The sequence below is a fragment of the Diabrotica undecimpunctata genome, chromosome 8, assembly GCF_040954645.1.
Source record: "Diabrotica undecimpunctata isolate CICGRU chromosome 8, icDiaUnde3, whole genome shotgun sequence".
Classification (NCBI taxonomy): Eukaryota; Metazoa; Arthropoda; class Insecta; order Coleoptera; family Chrysomelidae; genus Diabrotica; species Diabrotica undecimpunctata.
The window spans coordinates 111,607,019-111,619,915 of record NC_092810.1 but is presented as its reverse complement, the minus strand read 5'-3'; the positions used below and the strand labels follow the sequence as shown (position 1 = coordinate 111,619,915).

The 12,897-nt window shown below is 34.1% G+C and overlaps 1 protein-coding gene across 2 annotated transcripts in view; it reads right to left on the bottom strand.

The window, feature by feature from the left end:
• mtd (TLD domain-containing protein mustard) overlaps positions 1-12,897 on the bottom strand; it is a 916,705-nt gene that overhangs the window by 519,042 nt on the left and 384,766 nt on the right. The window lies entirely within an intron of this gene.

The following is a 12,897-nucleotide window of genomic DNA, read 5'->3' as shown; positions in this document are numbered from 1 at the left end:
CATTGAGTCAGAACAATTTTGGAAGGATTTTGACAATGAAACAGTAGAACGAGTTTATATAGAACCCCGGAAAACTTAAAAGAATCAGACGAGGATTTCGGAGATGAACCTGGTGGTGGAATAGACAATTTATCAGAAAAGCAACTGCAAGCTTCTACAGAAATGGTATTTAATAGTGGAGAATAGAGAGAAAAAATAAACTGATTAAAAAATCGTGACTTACCCGAGATTACAAACAAAAACATATTTCCAATTTCAAAGTTCTCAAAGTACGCAAATATGTCACCAGTGGACCTGTTCGAGCTTCGAGCTTATGATATCATACAGTTACTTTGTCTAGAGGCTATTCGATACGCTCAATTTAAAAATTGTTCATACCCACAAATTAGAACTCAAGAAATGAAATGCTTTTTAGCAATTCTTATGGTTTCTGGTTATGATAAAAAGCCACGAAAAACAGTTACTGGGATTCTGAATATGATATGCGAAACACAGCCGTTTATAATTCCATACGCCGTGACAGATTTATTCAGATCATGAGATTCATCCATTGTGCCAATAAGACTCTTCTTGAACCCAACGATAAACTGACTAAACTCAGACCTCCTATAAATAAGATAAAAACTAACTTTCTAAGGCATTATATTCCGGATCAAGAAATCGCCTTTGATGAAAGCATCATAGAATACTTTGGAAAAGAAAAACCCATCCGGATTGGATATAAAGTCTGGTGTCTCAATTTCAAAAACGTTTACCGTATCAATTTTGAGGTTTATCAGGGAAATATGCCAAATTTTAATCGAGAGCATCAAGAAAAATTTTGTACAGCAACAGCTCCGTTATTGCAGCTTATTAAAGAGATGCTCAAGGAAACTAAATCTTTGCCATACCATTTTTATTTTGATAACCTATTCGCATCCATCGATATTCTTTATTATTTAAAAGAGAATGATTATAAAGCAATAGAAACAGTTAGAGAAAATAGATTAACAAAGAAATGTCCACTCCGGACAGTAAAAGAGTTAAAAAAGACACCTAGAGATACTTATAACTATGCCGTGACCACAGATCAACAAGTAATGGTTACACGCTGGATGGATAATTCTGTAGTTACTGTAGCATCAACTGTTCATGGAGTTTCTCTAGTATCGAATGCAAGCCGCTATTCATCAACTAAAAAAAAGAAAATCGGGATTCCTAGACCTAATTCCATTGGAATATACAATGTATTTATGGGGGGTACCGATCAAATGGATGCGAATACAAATGTTTATAGAGTTGGAATTAGATGCAAGAAATGGTGATAGCCCATCTTTACTTCGCTAGTAGATACATCTATCCAAAATTCGTGAATAATATATAGAAAATATTACCCAAGTGCAACCCACTTAAATTTTCGAATAGACATAGCACAAGTGTATTTATAAAGGTTTCGAAACCTACTTAGAGTTGCTGGACGACTATCCACATATTCACCAGAAAGCAGGATTGCTGTCGATATTAGGTACGATCACAGTGATTACTACGTTGAATATGTTCCAAATAATAAAAGAAGACGTTGTGCTGGCACTCACACAAAATCGAGCGCTGTGAAAACACAATGCGGCAAATGCAATGTACGGTTTCGTATTCAGTGCTTTAGTGACTTTCATAAACAAAATTGAATCTTTGTAAGCAATTTTCATGTTTTCATAATTTTTGTAAAATTAACAATAAAAATACATCTTTTCAAATATTTAGTTTAGTAGTATAGGGGACTACTGTGCCATATATGGTACATGGTGTAATATTAAAAACCAGACGGGTATTTAAAATATTAGTTATGTACAATATTTGGACACCCCTGTTATAGAAAAAATTAAAAACTACAGCAAATTCCGCAATTTTAAAATTCAGTACTTAATGGGTTAATAAATATCTAAGAGTTACAATGTTTCATTTTCGTCAAAATTTATAAGGTAGAGGGGGGAGGTTTAATGATGATCTTCTTTTGCTTTTCTTTGTTTTATGTAATTTAGTCATAATATATAGTTTGTTACGCCACCGTTCAAATAATTATTTAGTTTTGACAGTGACACAGTGACTGCGATAAGAGACGTCATGTTGTTCTTTTTGCAGAGAAACGCAATTAAGTTTAATTAATGAAACTTTGCTGATCGAAGAAACAAACATTTACATATTACACACACACACAAATATAAATATATATATATATATATGTATATATATATATATATATATATATATATATATATATATATATATATATAAAAGCCCAAGTTCCAGGAGTAAAACAAAGATTTAATGAAAACCACGTCAACGCAAATGGAGAACTCAGGCAAATCTCTGTACCTTTAACAAACTGAGAATCAATAATACATTTTTCGACCATAAGCTCCAGTATAAATATACATTTGAAAACTCCAGGGGCACAAATTTATGATTGATTTTATAGTCACTAATAGAAAAATTCACCCAAAGCAAATTCTAAATATCCGAACTTTAAACTAAGCAGACGCAGGGGGTGAACACAAACTAGTACTAGCAAAAATAAGAATGAAAATAAAACCAAAACATTCTCTACAGGAAATCACCGAGGAAAAATTCAATGTAAAATCACTGTGGAACGACTCTACAAGAGAAATGTACCAAAGAAGTCATACTGAACAAAAAAAAACAACAACAATAAACCATGGTTCAGAAAAGAAATAAAAGAGAAATGTAAAGAGAAACGTGAGGCCCAAAATCTCGAGACACCTATAGAAGAATACGAAAATAAACAAAGACGGTAAGAAGAACAAAAAATTAACACTGGGAACAGTTTACAAAAAGGATGGAAAACGACTTCTACGGTACACAAAAACGAATATGGAGATTCATAAGAAACCAACGGAAAGAAATGACAGAATTGGAGGAATACAATAACATACCAGCAAACGAATGGGAAAGATACCTGACGGAACTGTTTAAAGCAAAGGAAAATAATAATCAACACAATAACGTACCTGAATTAAGACACGAAATAAAAATACGTTTTCAGGAAGTAGAAATAGCCATAAATTCACTCAAAAATACAGTCACCAGGACCAGACGGAATAACCAACGAGCTTCTAAAACACGGAGGAGAAAGTATAACCCTAGAGATGATAAAACTTATACAAAAACTAATATTGCACTGCCTGCAAGATACCAGACGCATGGAGAAACAGCATAATGATACCAATGTTCAAGAAAGGAGATAAAGAAGACCCCAACAATTATAGACATATAAATCTACTGAAGACCGTACTAAAGCTTACCACAAAAGTCCTAACTAACAAAATCAATAAACTAACAACTTTATCAGATGAACAACAAAGGTTCAGATCCGGAAGATCCTGCGTAGACGCCGTATTTGTACTAAGACAAATCACAGAAAAGACCATCGAGTACAATAAACCAGCATATATGTTTTATAGACTTGACAAAGGCTTTCGATTGCATCCAAGTCGAAGACGTCTTACACCTACTCTATAAAAGAAACATACCAATCAATATTATACAAACCATCGAAAACATCTACTTCCATAATCGAATACAGGCAAAGATAAATGGAAAACTAACACATTGTATACCAGTACAAAGCGGAGTCAGACAGGGTACTCGTTAAGCCCACTTCTCTTTAATATAATAATGGACGAAATAATACAAGCAATACGTAAAGGTCATGGCTACAGAATGTGGAACAAAGAAATCCAAATATTATGTTATGCAGACGACGCCGCATTAATCGCCGAGACAGAAGACGAGCTCCAAAGATTAACACATCTTCAATACAACAGCCAAGAAATACAATATGATATCAGCAGAAAAAACCAAATGTAAGACAACATCTAAATACCCACTACGATGTAAAATAGAAATTGATGAGAAAATAATAAAGCAGGAAGCAAGGTTTAGATATCTGGAAATAGATATAACTAGTTACGGATATGTTGAAGAAGAATTACGAAAACAAAGCTTAAAAGCAAGTAAAGAAGAACAAACACCTAAGACAAGACACAAAAACAAGAATCTATAAACAGCAATTAGACCTATATTAACATACACAGCGGAGGCAACATCTGACACATCTAAAACGAGACGACTACTAGAAACAACAGAGATGAAAATACTCCGACGAATATCAGGGAAAAGTCTGTTGGATAGGGAGAGAAGCGAAAACATAAGAAGAGCATGCAATATAGAAGAGATAAATGGATTGGTGACAAAACGGAAACAGGAGTGGAACGAACATATTAGTAGAATGGCAGAGGATAGGATAGTACGAATAGCACAAGATAAGTCACCAAATGGACGGCGAAGTATTAGCAGACCAAGAAAAAGATGGTGCGACAATTTAAACAATTTAGGAGGCTAATATTGAAGAAGAAACAGGCTTTAAAGCCTACATACAAGAAGGAAGAAGAAGAAGAAGATATATTTCTAAAACTCCATTTTTTTTATATACAATTTGACGGTGCATTTTCTACAGGTCATGTTCTAATTTTTATGCTGCTGCCATCTGTTAGTTCCGCATTCCAAAAACATTTCTATCTAATATTTTTTTTAAATCCAGTCCTATATTTTTTGTTGACTACTTTGATGTTAAAATGATTGTTACATTTAATGAATGCAATTAGTTAACATAAAAATTCACGGTCGAATTATGACTGGAATAAAATCTCTTTTAATGTAATTCGCCGCTTTGCGGAAGTATAGCGCGCCATAGACGGAATTTTAAAAAGTGCTGCTCTAGTATAAAAACAAAAACAAAAATACAATGAAGTCAGGCATGGAATTCATAATGTAACTTTATTAATTATTGCTATAGAATATAATTGCTTTAATTATAATTAAATAGATTTAATTAATTACAGTTTAAAATAATTTCCTGGGTTTTGTTAGAAATAATATGTCCCAATACATTTAAATATGTGGAAATTATTAGTTCGAAATAAGAAAACATACGAAAATTGTATTGATTATAGGACCAGTCAGGTTTTTTTTCTGTCAAGAATAATTTAATTTAAAAAACTGGAACATCGAAGAAAAATTTTGTTGTAAGTGGTATAATATTAAATTAAAAATCCAAATGGATAATAATAAAGTTCAGAAGGTTTTCGGACTTATCAATCCATCTCTTGTGAACTTTTGCAGTATTTGCGCTAATAAGCACAAAACCAAACATTGGTTGGGTTTAAATCGTAGATATAATTCTTAAAAGTATTAAATTATACGACATAATGCCGGTGTAAATGAATAACTAACCGGGAACAGTATGTCCCTACTCGAAGAAAGTTATCCATTTACATCTACCAACAGGTCCACTTTTAATTTCTATCCCCTAATCCTGAGCATACCATGTGCCGCCTTACATTTCCCCAAATTCACCGGAACTAGTTCTTCTTCAGGTTCCTTCTCCTATCGGAGGTTGGAAATCATCATCGCTATCTTAATTTTATTGGCTGCCACGCTTCTCAATAATTCTAATGAGCTGCAACCGAACCACTCTCTCAAATTTCTTAGCCAAGATATTTTGCGTCGTCCTGGGGTTCTCTTTCCTTGTATCTTCCCTTGCATAATTAATCTAAGTAATACGCACTTCTCGCCCCTCATTATATGACCCAGATATTGAATCTTTCTAATTTTAACAGTTTTTATGACTTCACATTCTTTCTTCATTCTTTGTAACACCTTCTGCGGCCCATGATCAGTAAGGTTACTCATTTGGTTTTTGCTAGCCATGATGATTGTACTAGGGATGCTCTTGTGAGCCTTTACTACAGTGGTTTCCCGTGGCCTTGACCATCTTCCTGGTTCATCCGCCTTTGAGACCGATTTTTCGATCTCAGGACAAAGGAGTGCCCTTCCATTAACCAGCTCCTCCGCCCGAAGCCGTTGGCCAGTAGGTGGGGGATTGCTTATACCGGCAATCGCTCGGTGGTTTTTCACCATATTTGGCTACCCTCACTTAGTTTAGCCTGCAGACCAATGCAGTTGCCCAGGGTGTGGCACGTAGAGCCATAAGTGAGAGTTAGGTGTCTTATCAGGACCAGTTATCAAGAACCATCTCCCGTCTATGACGCTCGATATGGTCGTTCCGATAAAAGGTACTACCTCTATAACACACCCCAAACACCCCAACTAGTATTAACCCTTTAAATTCATCCGTAGTAGAGTCGAGTTTAAAGATATAATCTTCCTCTTATTGGGGCACTTGCGCCCCTTTCCCTAAAATATAGCATCTTTCAATGTATAAAAGCAACTAGTAATAACAAACACAATTTTCAAACTCCCAAATCGTCATATGTATACCAGGACATCACCAGCAGATACAGCAAGTGTTGCAGAGCTCAGGCAAAGAATTGTGGATGAATCCATAATAGTTTCTAGAGAAACATGGAGAAATGTAATTCAAATTAACAACTGATCAGGTATATATTAATTTGGCAATGTTGTGAACTTTAATTTATTATGTTCGAATTTAGTGTTTGAAATAGTTTGAAACAAAAAATTTATTGAAACGATTAGGCGTTTCTGGTCTTTTGTTTTATCTTTTAAGCCTTTAAGTGGTAGTGGCTACCAGTAGCTTAAGAGTTACCATGCAAGTTTAAAGTTTGTTTTCGAACGACAGTCACGAGAAATGGAGCGTTACGCACTTCACTTAATCTCTTTAGTATCTCTGGTAAGAATGCATACCACGTCAACAAGGAATGCCGCGAAAATCATATACGATTATTTAGCCGGTATGTATAGCTGCCAGTACCCATTTCCGTCTAAAATATTTCACCGAAAACAGGTAGTTTGTGCGTTTCAGTCTAATTTTTAGATGTTAGAAGTTAAAAATTTTAACTTTAACTTAAATTTTAAATTAAAAAAGTACTGTTACATATAAATGGTGTATTTTTTTAAACTAAATATCATTGAAAGGTATGTTGTGGAGACTTAACCTCTTGAATAAAGATCCACATATTCTTAACTTTTTTGGAAAATCAAACCAGTTATCATTATTACATCTTGCAAAACTGATAAGCAGTAACCGAGTTTTATTATATTATATTTTTATATAGTTATGTCCGCAGAGATATTATAAGCTCATACAGGGTGTCCCAATTATTTCCATGCAACATTATTGTGAGTGAGGCGTATCCACGGTCCATATTTATTTGAGAAACTTACAGAAACGTGATTGTTACAGAAAAATGGCAAAAAAACGTCTCAACGAATCAGAACTGCAACGTTTACTGAAAACTTCCGAAAACAGTGCGATCTATTACTCGGACTATCAAGGAGATTACGATGCCAGGTCTGGATACTCTGGTGTTAGGCGGTTCTTTTTCTTCAACTGCAACTAACGTTAATTATTTGGGAAATAAACCAGCGGAAGACGTTGACATAGAAGTTAAAAGCACTTTCGAAGATTCTGATGATGACCTCGCATTCTTCCCTAGAAATCGTAAAAAATAATGGGATCAACTAATAATGTTCAAGCTTACATGAGTTTAGATGAAAAAATAATAAATAAAAATTCATTCGACTTTATGTGGTAAAAAAATGTTCAAGCTACCTTGAGTTATGAGAATTTTGAGTTCAAAGAAAGTATTAGAAAACATAATTATTGTAGTGACATTCATGCTGCTTCTCTTAGGACATACTTTTAACTTTTTTTATAAGGATTTGTGTGATCAAATTATCATACAATCCAATTTATATTTATTTATTTATTGATTTTTTTATTTATTTATTAAAACTTACAAACACCACCTAGGTAGTAATTACATGTAAGAGTGCTCATTACTTGGTATAACAATATACACACAAAAAATACAAAAAAATACAATATGCACACAAGTACAAAATAAAAACACAGAAAGTAAACACGTTAAAAAAAAGACACAAGTTAATATCCCTTCCACTACAGTTAAAGAGGTCTATATCACAGATCTTTATTAACCCATTACACTGATATTGCATATAGTTTATTATTGCCCAAGAATTATATGGACTACAAGAAAATAGGTCATTACTGTTTACCCTTAGGTTGACCTTTGGCATATGAAACCTAATAAAGTTGATCAAACCACATGTCTTATATTAAACACTGTTAATAATATTATGAATAAACATAACACAATGCATATTTCTTCTTTGCTCTAATGACTGCAAACCAAATATTTGAAGCAACTCTTTTGATGGTGTAAGGTCTTAACCTTAGAGATCTTTTTTGTACCTTTTCTATATGATTAATATGAACTTTGGCTTCAGGAGTCCATACCACTGATGCATATTCCAAGTTTGGTCTGACTAAAGCGTTATATAGTCTAAGGGTTGTGTTTATACTAAAGTGTTTTGAATTTCTTATTACAAATCCCAATATTTTGTAGGCCTTATTAACAATATTTATATAGTGTTCATTAAATTTCATGTTAGCCTGTAGGTATATGACCAGATCTTTACATTTGGTTTTCCTAGATACTACACAATTGTCAATTCTATAATTATTTTGAATGTAGTCGATTTTGCGAGTAAAAGATATGACCCCACACTTCCTAATATTCAAGATCGTATTTTTTTCCTTAAACCATTCTATAACTGAGGTCATGTCCTCCTGTAGTAACTGACAATCATTTGGAGTATGTATAGTCTTAAAAAGCTTAAAATCATCAGTATAGATCAAACTAGAAGAAAATTTAAGAGATTGTGGTAGTGAGTTGACAAAAATTAAGAAAAACAAAGGCCCTAAGTTGATTCCTTGGGGGATACCAGATGTAGCCTGAAATTGATCTGAAATACACCTACCAATTTTGACTCGTTGAAACCTTGATTCCACATACGATTTTATAAATGTACAAGCATGATGCGAAAAACCAAACTCATTCAATCAATCAATCAATCATTTAATCAATATATGGCGAACAAAGAAATCTTTCGTTGGAGCTAGATAGCGCAGAATTTGATGCTTTTGTAGGAGTTCTTATAATAATGAGGTTTCATTCTTTACCAACATTAACATGGTACTGGTCTGACGATATTAATTTTCGAGTAAACCGAGTCACCGATATGTTCACGGTGAAACGCTTCTTCGAAGTCTTGAGATATTTGCATATAAACGACAACATGAAAATGCCCCCACCTCTAAGTCCGGATGTTGACAAATTTTTTAAAATTAGGCCTCGTATAAACAACCTAAAGGCTTAAGTTTTTGTTCGCTTTTACACCATCTAGGCATCTCTCAATAGATAAAAGTATGATCGGTTTTAAAGGAAGATCATCACGTGTATCAAAAGGGGCTTTAAGGTTCCGAAACTGGTTTTTATTAGATTTCAAACTACGAGGGCAAAAAAACGAGTGATACTAGTGATACATTGGGAGAAAGTGTCATTGTAAATTTGAGCAAACCATTTGCCGAAAAAGATTATTGGCTTTGATAACTTTTTGCTATTTTCTAAACTCAGCTATTTGAGAAACTCATTAGGAAGAAACTATTTGCTTGTCATACAATCCGGCAAACTAGAAAACAATTTCCTAAGAACTTACGCTCCGACAAAAAGTTAAAAATGGGTTAAGTTAAAAAGTAATAAGGGTTTGACATGTGGGATAGTTGCCAGTAATATGTATAAAATTCAAGATATGTCAGAAGTATCACGTATCAATAAAAGAAGGCAATAGGAAGAAGTTCCCTGTCCTATGGTCACAGCGGACTACAACAGATATATAGGAGGCGTCAATCAGTTTGATCATTTACATTCCCCGTATATAATAACTTGGAACTCCAGGAGATAATGGATAAAAAATTTTATTACCTGCTTGATGCGGCAATTGTGAATAGCTACATTTTATACAAAGAAGATATGAGAAATAACAAAAATAATCAGAAGCCCATGTTTCATTTGCAGTTCAGAAGTGATCTGGCAAATTCTCTTTTTTCTACGTTTACTTGTCGAAAATGTACAGGATCCCAGAGAAATTCGAACCAATTTAACAATACAGGACACTTTACAGGGGAACCTACTGAAGATGTAGCGAAAATAAAAAACAAGCTAGGTCAAATATAGTTGGTAAAAATGTAATGTTGCTTTATGTAAAACTTGTTTCGAACCATACCACAAAAATATACCTTAATATTTTGATTAATATAATTGTTAGGTAATAAATAACCTTATACACTTGTATATTTCAATCTTTGTAATAAAATAAAAGAAAAATACAATGGTATCTATATTTACCAGTGATCCTTCGCCACTTTGTTGTCATCCTAAAGAAACCCTGGTAGCTATTTACCAGTAATTTTGTGGGTAAATTTAGGAAAAAATAAATCGCGGAATTTTTTAAATATTTTTCCCGTAAATCTAAGGTCACATTGAGTATGCACTATGAGTTGTAATTAACAAACCAAAAAAAAAGTTTGCTACTTAAAGGATGTTGACTACATAAAATTGAAAGTGTCGTATACGGTTGAACTGGATTGAAGTGGAGATTTTAATAAAGATACAATATACAGGGTGTTTTATTTAAAAAACCAAAGTGACTAAAGATAACAGAAAAATGGTAAATCTGGCAACGTTCTTCTTCTTCACGTGCCATCTTCGCGACGGAGGTTGGCAATCATCATGGCTATTCTGATCTTAGATGCTGCTGCTCTGAATAGTTCAATTGATGTGCATCCGTACCATTCCCTCAAGTTACGCAACCATGAGATTCTTCTTCTTCCTACACTTCTCTTGCCCTGGATTTTCCCTTGTATAATCAATTGAAGTAGGTTGTATCTCTCATTACGCATAACATGCCCCAGGTATTGCAGCTTTCGTGTCTTGATGGTTTTCAATACTTCCATTCTTTTGTTGATTCTTCTCATGACTTCGTTGTTGGTTACATGCTCGGTCCATGATATCTTCAGGATTCTTCTTGTTTTGTATAAAACTTAATGAGGTCGCTGGTTAAATGATATTCGATAAATAATAATAACGAAAAAAATGAAATAATTTGTTTGTAAATCAATTAGCGAAAAATAGCAAATATATCTGTCAATAAATTAGGAAATTAACTGGTCTTACTCATTATTGATGTTTGTACAAAGAAAGACTTACCTTTTGAAATATTTGAATCGTAGCCAAAGAAATCTCGTTGGTAGCGCGTCGGGGCGCCGGCCGGCGCTCGATGGCGAGGAACCTATCACGCACTAGGTCTGTCTCGTTCGATGTCTTGAGATGAAGTGTCTTTAGATTGCAGGTCAGAAAAGAATCCTCTGGCCGTTGGGTAGAAAAGGGCACATCAATAAATCACCCTATTGCATTGTAATTGAGACCGTAATACGAAACCGTACACTTGTGTGCACACTTGTGACACAGAATACAAAGGAGTCAAATTCTCCGTACTTCAAACACAATACATGAGACAACCAGTTTAGCAATTTTACGAAATAACCGGAAATAATATGTCTTACCAAAGTCGTTAGAAAACATAGCATTATATTAGATCACACTACAGTACCGTAACAGAAATATTAATAGCAAAAATATGAACAGAAATAGTACATACTTTCCCAAACACTTCTATACACCCATATTTCAAATGCTTCCAACTTTTTAGCAGTCGACGCGTTAAGTGTCCATGCTTCTATCCCATAAAGCAGAGTCGAGAAAATATAACACCTTGCCAGCCTGACTCTCAAGTCCAATTTTAGTTCTCTTGCACAAAGTACCTTTCTCATTTTATTGAAGTTTGTACGTGCTTTCTCTATACGAACTTTGATTTCTTTGGAGTAATCGTTTGTGTGATTAATTATTGTGCCAAGATAGTGGTAGTTTTCAACTTGTTCTAAAGCACTACCGTTAATTGTCAGGCTTTCACCATTATTTTGGGTTTTTGATATCCTCATAAATTTGGTTTTCTTGGTGTTTATTGATAATCCATATTCTTCTCCATACTCAACTATCTTGTTCATTAGCTTTTGGAGGTCTTGGAGGTTGTCTGTTATTATGATAGTATCGTCCGCATATCTAATGTTAATTGGTGTTCCATTGACCTTGATTCCTGCTGTTTCTCCCTCAAGAGCTCTTTTCATAATTTCTTCAGAGTATGCATTGAATAGTAGTGGTGACAATACACACCCCTGTCGCACTCGTCTTTTAACTTCGAACTCTTCTGATGTGTGTTCATTAATGCGTACGTGTGCCTGCTGTTTATAATATAGATTTGTTATAATTCGAAGGTCATTGTGTTGTAGTTGTTTTGCTTTGAGGATGTCCATTAGCTCTTCGTGGCGGACTTTGCTGAAAGCTTTGTTGTAGTCTATAAAACAGACGTACATATCTTGGTTCACATCCAAGCATCTCTGGATTAGTACGTTGAATGCAAATAGAGCTTCACGGGTACCTACGCCATTACAGAATCCAAATTGAGTTTCTTCAATATCCATATCAAGTGTTTTGTAAATGCGTTTATGAATGATCTTTAAAAACAATTTAAGTGTGTGAGACATCAGGCTTATGGTACGGTGGTCGGTGAATTCTCTAGCATTTTTCTTTTTTGGGAGACAAATGAATGTTGAGGTCAACCATTCGTTGGGTATGTCACCCGATTGATAAATTTTATTAAAAAGCTTTAAGAGAACATCAATGTACTCATTTTCTATTATTTTAAGGATATCAATAGGCAGTTGATCTGGCCCCGGGCTTTTTCCGTTTCTGGTGTTCTTTCGTTCGTCGTCGAAGAGCTCTTCCATATACTCTTCCCATCGTTTTAGTTTTTAGTCAGTCGTTATCATAGTATTTCCATTTTTATCTAAAAGAGTTGTGTTGTGGTTTCTTTTTTGCAGTCCTGCCATTTCTTTAACCTTTTTATGTATGTTGAATAGGTCGTATTTGTTCTGAAGAT